Source organism: Quercus robur, chromosome 5 (assembly GCF_932294415.1).
Source record: "Quercus robur chromosome 5, dhQueRobu3.1, whole genome shotgun sequence".
In the NCBI taxonomy this organism is placed as follows: domain Eukaryota; kingdom Viridiplantae; phylum Streptophyta; class Magnoliopsida; order Fagales; family Fagaceae; genus Quercus; species Quercus robur.
The window spans coordinates 60,761,060-60,770,433 of record NC_065538.1 but is presented as its reverse complement, the minus strand read 5'-3'; the positions used below and the strand labels follow the sequence as shown (position 1 = coordinate 60,770,433).

General features: G+C 34.2%; 1 long non-coding RNA gene across 2 annotated transcripts; it reads left to right on the top strand.

Moving 5' to 3' along the window:
* The first annotated feature begins 283 nt into the window (after positions 1-283).
* Positions 284-3,146, top strand: LOC126729130 (uncharacterized). 2 transcript variants are annotated; one of them, XR_007656519.1, is made up of 4 exons: positions 284-476; positions 927-984; positions 1,106-1,195; positions 2,578-3,146. It is a non-coding gene; the product is annotated as an uncharacterized LOC126729130 (long non-coding RNA). The 2 variants fall into 2 exon arrangements; XR_007656518.1 differs by having other exon boundaries at positions 927-989.
* The last annotated feature ends 6,228 nt before the right edge of the window (positions 3,147-9,374 follow it).

Sequence of the window (9,374 nt, the reverse complement as noted above, 5' to 3'; positions counted from 1 at the left end):
TTCTTAAATTGCTTTTAGAAAAGACTGAGTTTTAACTCTAAGGGGTAACATAATTAGATTGATACCTCGCCTTATGAAGTGAAGGTCACTAGTTTGAATCTTCCCTTTCCTCGACTAGGGGGTCACTTATAAAAAAATGAAAGAAAGAAAGAAGGCGTAAATGTTAACCAATTGTTTTTTGTTTTTTGTGTTTTTTTTTTTTTTTTGGAAGGGGGGGGGGGGGGGTAATTGAAGTTATTCTAGTTGTGTTTTTTTAATTTTTCATCTTTGCCCTGCATGCTTGTATTGATTGCTTAACTGGCCGAGTCATTTTCGAATTATTGTAGGAAGCTTCACCATCTGTTGTTTTCATTAAAGACCTTGAAATAGTTAGAAGCCCCAAGACCACTTCTGATGATGTCAATCTTATTGAGGATGAAAATGCAAAAGTTGACGGGACAGGTTCAGGCTTCATCTGGGATAACTTTGGTCACATTGTAAGCACTCCCTTCTTCTGTTCTCGTATTTGAATCCATCTTTAGCATTATATGCCATTGCTTCTTTGTTTTCCTTATCTGCAAAGTTCAGTGGCGAGTTCCTAAACAATAATTATCATCAGATTATGTTTGCAGAAGAAAACATCATGCAGCACCTGGGTTTTGTTGAAGGTTTAACATCCTTTCCTAAACAATTTGAAAAATGAATATCATATAACAAAATATACCATATTGCTAACATCCTGACAACCAATGTTGCAGCCGATACTTACATATTTACCTGCATTTATACTGTTCTCTAGAAAATTGAAAGAGGGGTTCATTTTAAGCTTGAATTTTATGTATGAATTAGTGATATGCATACTTACCAATCTAATTATATATATTTTTAATACTTCTGGGTGATTCCTCCCATATTAATGAGAAAAGTCTTATTTTTGTGTGTGACAGGTAACCAATCACCATGTTGTAGCTAAATTGGCAACAGATGGGAGCGGAATACATTGTTGTAAGGTTTTGGCTCTTTTCTTCTAGTTATTATTATTTTTTCACTTGTTTTGACAATCATCATTCATTTAATGTACTAGCCCTTTGTTTGAGTAACAATGCTTTTGGTGCTGTATTTGCAGATTTATCTAGCAGACACAAGAGGCAATGGCTTTTACAGGGAAGGAAAGATTGTTGGTGTTGATCCAGAATATGATCTGGCTGTCCTTAAGGTGTGCACTGAAACTATCATTTAATTTCTTTGCCACGTATTAAGCTTCTTATCATTGATATATAAAGTAGACTTACTTTTCTAAAAAAGAAAAAAACTTTGGGTAACCAGCTTTCTTGGAATCATATTTACTAGAGAGAGCTTGGGGATCTATCAAGTAACACTTTAATAGAGTGATTTTGCAAAATATAAATATATATATATATATATATGGGCTGACATTTAAAATAAATAAAAGGTTTTGTTCAAAACTAAAGTTGATAGCAAGCCCAAGCCCATTTTTATAACTTACATTAACCCCAGCCAACTCTAATAAACAATAAATAATAACTCCTACAATAAACCCCAAGTACCGTACAGATAACAACACTCTTGGCTTGGCTTTGAAGTTCTCTCTCATAATGCATGTTTGTCATAAATTGTTTTCTCTTTCTAAATACATGCTGTCTTTGAATCTATGCATAAACTATTCACCCCCTTCCAAAACAACAGTTTGCAGTCTCAATTTAGTGATAAGATGAAGCGATAAAGGTGGAAAATTAAGAGATTTTGGTGCTCCTTGGTTTTTGAAATGAAAGATTTTCTCCCAATAAATGATAGCTTTGCTTGTTGATGCTGTACAAATTTTTTTTTTTTTTTTCATATATATCCATTTCCTTTGGCCCATGAAATTCCTCCATCAATTCTTTCGCAGTCTCTTGGTTTCCTTTTTTGAAAGGAATGTTAATTTATGTCGAAAATTATATTATAACCAAAAAAAAAAAAATCTCTATTTGGTTTTTCAGGAAATAATTTTTATGTTCAATATTGTTTCTTTCCCTATTTTCTTTGGCTATTTGAAACAATTTAGAATTACTCACAAATTTGAGCTGGGTATTAGAGAACATTAGGCCTCAGTTTTGGCTAATTGAAACAAATTTTTTTTTTTTTCTCAATGGCAATTAGTGCTGACCCTATTCAACTTCTAAGAAAAGGTTCTGCTTCTTTTTTTAGGAGCCAACGATAAAATGTTATGTCAATGGAAAATTGTAGTAATGCAGCATGTACTTGATTAGTGAATCTCACTGAAATATTAAGCAATTCTAATTGAAGATTTAGTTGTAATTCATTTCTTGAATTGGGAAAAAGGTGAATGGTCTTTAGTTATAATCCTAACTTGCAATACTACCCTGAGCAAAACCAACTGCAATCTGATGTAATGCAGTCTCTTGGCATCATACAATGACTTGAGGCAACTCTTGAATTCCATAGATATTATATCACATAGTTTTTATCAATTCAATGCATTAAGACATGATAAAGCTATTCACAGTTAACATTATTTTTTGGGCTGAAGTTTTAACAGAGCTAACTCCTTTGTGGGTTTTGGGCTGGTTATTATAGTTGACTAAAGAAGACGTGCAAGCTTGTGTTAGATAGCCTGAAGTGAACATAAAGAACCTAGATTGCAAAGAGCTATCAAGGAAAGGGTTGAAAGAATTGCAAGAGTGGATGGTGGACAACTGGGTTCCTAGAAATTGCTAAATTCAATTAGATATTGAAATGGCTATTGAGGGAAATTTAGAGCTAGGAAAATGACTAAAATTAGAGTTGTTTCTGAATATGTTTCAATGGAGATTTGAGATATTTGAAGCTGGCCAACCTCATATTAAAATGAATTTCTTCTGAGTGTCTCTCAATGGTCCTGTATCCAAGCAAAGTTTGATTGCTTCAATTTTTTAGGATGGTGCTTTATTCTTGAATGAGTTCCCAAATAATTTGTTTTCCTTTTTGTATTCACTTGCTAACTATGTACTTTGAGGTTCCATAATGAGATGGAAGTGCTTTCAAACTCTTATCACTAATTCATTAATGGGTGCTACCTATGTACTTTGAGGTTCCATAATGAGATGGAAGTGCTTTCAAACTCTTATTACTGATTCATTAATGGGATTTGCGTGGTTTCTTTTTTATACTATCCTATTTTGTTGTGATGTGTTAGGGATATGGCACCAATTGCATTTTGGTTTCTATATTGTCTCTGTGGAATTGTATAGCATGGTCTTCAATTTCCTCTTGAAGCATTATTTGTAGAATTAGATCCAATCTTGCTTGAAGAATAGTAGCTCTTTAGAAGACTCATTTGACATTTGGAAGAACATAAGTTCATTACAAAACTCAACATTTGTAAGAAGGTGGCTCATTAAGTTATTTGCATCTCTATCATATAAACGCCTAAACATTCCTCTTGGATATGATATTTTATGTTTCATGTTTATTTTTAAATAAATTTAAGGTTTAATGTTATACATGGTTAATAGATCTGCGACAAGTAATAATTTACCTTAGCTGTATATGCAAGCAAATTTTGAGGAACGTAAACCTATTAATATTCCCAAAGGGTTTTTTAAAAACACTATTGAGATTTTCACCCAACTCTTCCAACTTTTGTAATCTCTTATCAAATATATGATGGTGATATATGCTCTACATAGCATGCACTTATTTTTATGTATACATGGATTACACCTTTACACACAGTTTTTCCATGCATAGAAAAATATCACATTTTGCTTAAATTTTTTACACATCATAAATATTCAACTTAGGCTATAAGATAACGTTTTATAAAAATATTTTAAGATGCACCGTGCGTTCTGCGGGACATTGGCTAGTTGTATAAGAATTGGTCATTAATGGCAAAGAACTTCCAAAAAAATTATATTAATAAGGATGGGGAGAACGAAGAGTTAGATGTTCCATTGTTGGTCATGGTCTTGGTATAGAAACTTCAATCAGCCTTGAGCTCATGATTTAGGTCCGCCCCTACCTTGTAAAGGTCACTGGACTTTGAGGATAAATGCCTTTTGGACCAAAATGGAAAGAAGCAAAAATGACCCTCCAACATTCGACTACTATTAAAAAGTCCAAAGGCCGAATATTGTATCCGGGTCGGGGTCCAACAAAATGTAGATGGATCAACAATTGCTATTTACTTGCAAGACCAAAAAGAGAAATTTTTTCAATTCCAGATTTTATTAAATCAAATTAATGTAGATTTCAAGTTTAATGTGCCCATTGTTTTTGCTAATACCAACCAATGTTATCAAAATGCAACATTAACACCACACTCTTGTTCACTTTTAGTGACTCTACTTAACTTAAAATTCTTCTAACAACAAATTCTACCATAGGAAATTAAAAAAAAAAAAAAAAAAAAAACTCTTGAAATAGACATATAAAAGAGGTTTAGTACAAAAGGTATATTTACATTAACTGCCTCAGCTGTATGATAAATAAATAATAAATAATTATTGAAAGCTCAAAAGCATTGATATACAAAAGTTGGTAACAAAGTCAAAAAGGGGGAGGAATTCTTTGGCTGTGTTTATTTTATTACTGGGGTTTTGATAAGAACCATCCTCAAAACGACTCAGTTGTAAGACACATCGTCTCTTGGTCTTCATTTAAAGCCAAACGATGCCGTATTGCTGCCTAAAGGCTCAAGCCAAACTGCTCATACGTCAAATGCTGTCTCATCGCTGTGTAAAGGATCAGTGTCAGCCTTAATACAAAACGGTGGCACTGTTCTTTATGCTATGTGTTTTAGTTTCACATGTGATTTGTATTGATCCACGTGTCTGCTAATGATTAGTTATAGATCAAATTTGGGATGACCAAATCTAACACATGTAACAAATACTATTTCTTTTCTCCATTAAAGTATTAAAATGTTGTAGCAAGATTAGACATTTATCAAATAGAGAATTTTTTTTTTTTTTTTTAATGAAAAAAAAAAAAGGCCAAAGAAATTGGATTTAGGTTGGATATGGATATCTATAGATAAACAAACCAGGTAACATTTGGGTACAGATAGTCGGTACTAATTGAATAAGGTCATTGAGTATTTATGGGTAAAATAATCGGGTTGGGTATGGGTATACTTGACCCATATCTGATCCATAGCCATACCTAGATCAAATTCTGTTGTAACTGTTCCTAAGAGCTACAAGTTAATTTCTGGGGTTTGAGCATTCATGTGTTAGGTTTAATGCATTTTTAGTTAGTCTATAAACTACACTTTTGTAAGTTTGGCTAATGTACTAATAATCACAGCCACATCAGTTTTAATACTTTATTACAATTCCATTCAAATATTATATTATCTTTCCCTAAGTCTCTTTTTTTTTTTTTTTTTTTTCACCCAATCCTTCCTGTAAGCGACTAAATTTCTAGTTCGAAATAAATCAAACAAGTAAAATAGTTTCACAAATGCGAATTTGTATTGTTGATTGTGTGGTACAATTCTCTGAAATTACAAAAGAGTGATCCTCTGATTCGATCTCCTTGCAAAACTTATTGATTAGATTTATGGTAATGTGGATTTGACTTGAACACAAAATATCCTTCAATTTGGTTGAGGGATGGATCGAAGATTACTGAAACGGAATTACAATGAATCTCTGGCTATGAGCTTGTTTAGAAATCCTTTGTTCTTCGCGTTCTTCGTGTTCTTCGTGCGTTCTTCGTCTTCGAAGGTTTGTGGTGGAAGTTCTTCGGAGCTTTAGAGGCTTGAATCCGTTGAGCTTCACTGATTTGTGATTTGTTGATGTTTTCGGACACTTTTGGCTTGATTCCCGCGAACTTTAGGATCTAGGCAGATGATCTGGATGATTCTGCTTCGAATGTTCTTCGATTTTGGAGTTGAAGTTCTTGAAGTTCTTGAAGGCTTTGAGGCTTGATCTTCGCAGAGCTTCTTCACTTCTGAATTCTGGTCCTCCTAAATGTCTCAGGAAGGCTTCTATTTATAGGAGTTTTGGGGTGGGTGAGCGACACGTGGCGGAGCTTGATTGGTGACACATGTCACAGCTTAATTGGTCCGCTTAAGTCATCGCTTACACGTGCGAGGCTGCTTGAGTCATTGCTTACACGTGCGAGGCTGCTTGAGTCATTGCTTCCACGTGCGAGGCTGCTTGAGTCATCGCTTACATGTGCGCTGATGCGTGATTGGCTCTTGCATGACACTTGGCAAATTTATGTTGGCTTCTGAATAGTGATAGCAAAACCTAGCAGCAATACATGGTGTTCTGTAATTGGCTGTATTTTGTGGACTTGGTAATGTGATGTGTCAGCTTGTGATAGGTCGGGAATTTTCCCTCTCTACACTTCCCAAACATCTCCCACTCTACCAAAGATTAAAACAGCCAACTACATCAAATAAAACAGTTTTTAGATCAATAGTTCAAGCTTCAAGACTTGGGGACTTTGAAGTATTTTCTCGACCTTGAAGTGGCAAGATCATCTAAAGGCATTAGCTTGTGTCAGAGGAAACATGCACTGGAAGTGTTAGAAGATGCTGGTCTCACTAGTTGTAAACCTACAAAGACTCCTATGAAGCAAAACTTGAAATTGAGCAAAAATTAAGGAAAATTGCTAGTTGACTTGACCCTGGTGTTTACAGAAGGCTTGTTGGAAGGTTGTAGTATCTCACCATTACAAGACTAGACCTTACATTTGCTGTGAGGCTGTGAACAAGCTTAGTCAGTCAGTATATGACAAAACCAAGAAGACCCCACTTACTTTCTGTTTTTTGAGTGCTACAATATTTGAAGAAGTGTCCAGACCAAGGTATATATTTTCCATCAAATTCAAGCCTACACATAAAGGGTTTTGCAAACTCAGATTGGGCAGTTTGTGTGGACTCAAGGAAGTCAACTACATGTTATTGTATCTTCTTAGGTGACTCCTTAATGTCTTGGAAATCCAAGAAACAATCCACTGTGTCAAGGTCCTTAGCTGAGGCTGAGTACAAGGCTATGGCGTAGCTGTTTGTGAAATATCTTGGATTCTTGCTTTGTTAAAATATTTTGAAGTTCAACATCATCAACTAGCTTTGTTGTTTTGTGACAACTAGTCACTAACCCATGTGATACACAAAAAAATTCAGAAAAATGTTCAAGCAGAACTTATTTATTTATAAGATTAATCCCTAATATTGATATACTCCATTCTAGAATTGCAAAAGCGAAAAATTTATAAATCTTTTCTCCTCCTTTGACAATCACATTTATTTCTCAATTAAGTTGCCTTGCTTCTCATTATTGGTACATTTTGTGGTTGGAAAAGAGATATGCAAGTGAAATGTTTAGTTCATATTGCAAAGTTACATGCAACTTATAATTTGTTTCTAAATATTTGATGATTGATCTATTTATTAAAGCCTATTATACAAACTATATCCTAAAGTTGTAAGGAACAAGAACAACCCAAGTTGTTCAATAATTAAACACAGCCTTTTGTAACTCTCAACATTCCTTTAGAAAAAACTTTCAATATCCAGCCTTATTCACAATTTGTTTTTTTTTTTCCAATAAGTAGCCTAATTTTCAAAATGTTTCCTCTTTCCTTTAGATTCAAATAACCAACAAGCTAGACCACTCCCCTCTTATATCTCCAATGAACCAAAAACTGCACTTGAATTTGGCCATAATTATTTTAAAGATCAACCAAAGAACCAAAAATAACACTTGAATTGGCCTCAAATGTTTCCTCCTTCTGTTTTTTTTTTTTTTTTTTTTTTTGGGGGGTGGGGGGGGGGGGGGGAGGTGGTTGATTAGATGTTTAAACTTTGTGTTTTTGATGAATTTGGGGATACCCAGATTATATTTTTTTTGTATGGATGAGAGAACGAGTACTTAATTTAGAGTCAAATCCCTCTCATAATAAAAGTTTTTGAGTACATGAACTAAGTCGTGCCTTCCTATGGTCTATACATATTGTTTGTCCTTTGCTTTTATGTATTGAAGTCAATATATGGTGATAGCTACTTGAGGTGTTGGACATAGATTTGCCTTATAAACGTGCACTTCTGTTGTTTTTGCATTAAATGCTTCTACAAATAGTAATTGGGTAGTCAGATTTTACCATATCAAAGCTACCTTGAGATTTCATTTGAGAGGAGAAATTGAAAAAAAAAATTTGTGCTAAGTGTGCTTCTTTTAGTTTTCTTTTAGAGTTCTCACATGTCCAATTAAGCATTTTGTTAACTTTGGTACAAATTTTTCATGTTTACGCAAAATGAGAAATTTTTTTTATTTGAAATGGTTGAGATTTAAGGAGCTATTGTTGCCATTGATTATTAGTGATGATCTTTGCTAATTCTTGCTGCATCAATATTGGTAATATGTTTCTAGAAAGAATGACCAGTTTGTGTTTTTACTTTAACCTTACCTCCTATAGAAAAGATTGTTTTTAATCTATTCTACATATTTATTTTAATTTGTTTAAGTGTTTGATTAAATATTTTCCTTCTATCTATTTATGTCTAATAGCAAAGGTGCAATGAGAGTTAAAGATGTGTGCATTGTTTTTAGAATTACTCTTCATTCTCATGAAGTTCTCTTTTCTCCTCCATTTGATGTTAATAGTTTTAGAACTAATTCCATTTAAATTTGATGATTTATCTACACAAATCAGATGGATATTGTTCAAAATCCTAAATTCCTTGATGTGTACTATAGCAAATTTTCATTTGAAAGTCAGATTACTTTGAAATTTTCATAGGATTTATTAAGACGTTCGACTTTATTATCTATTTCCCTTCCCATTTCGCACTTTATGATTTTTTTTTTTTTGGTGTGAATGATCTTAATCTATGTAGCAGATTGCATTGTTGTTGACTACAAGTATTTTTTTACATGGGTTTCTAGTGGACTCGGATTATCACAATTGGGTATTATGATACTCGTCCCCTTATGGCATTCATCATCATGTCCATTTTCTCTTTCATCATCAGCATATCCTGGGCCATGCGCATCACACTGACTTCCATTTCAAAGGGATGGCTAGTGTCTTCTGAACCGTCTCTTTTGCTAGGGACGTTGCTCTCTTCCCAATCTTCCCTCTCTTGTTTGCCCCCTGTAGGTAGGTGACTACCAATTTGCTCGTCAGCATCCCGCTCGTCACGTTGTCCTTCTTGGCATCACTTGTTCCTTTGGTTTAACTGTTGTTCCAACTCCTACTTACGATGGGTGGATTCCCTGTTTCCTGGTTAATGGTAGCCATTGAACACGCCTGGACCATACAACTTTTTCTTCTTAGAAATGGTGATATGGCCAATCACAGTGTAATTGTTTCCCACAGACACCGCCAACTGATGATGTGCTAAAATCGTCAGTGAGTTGTAGGCTCCAAGTCACTCT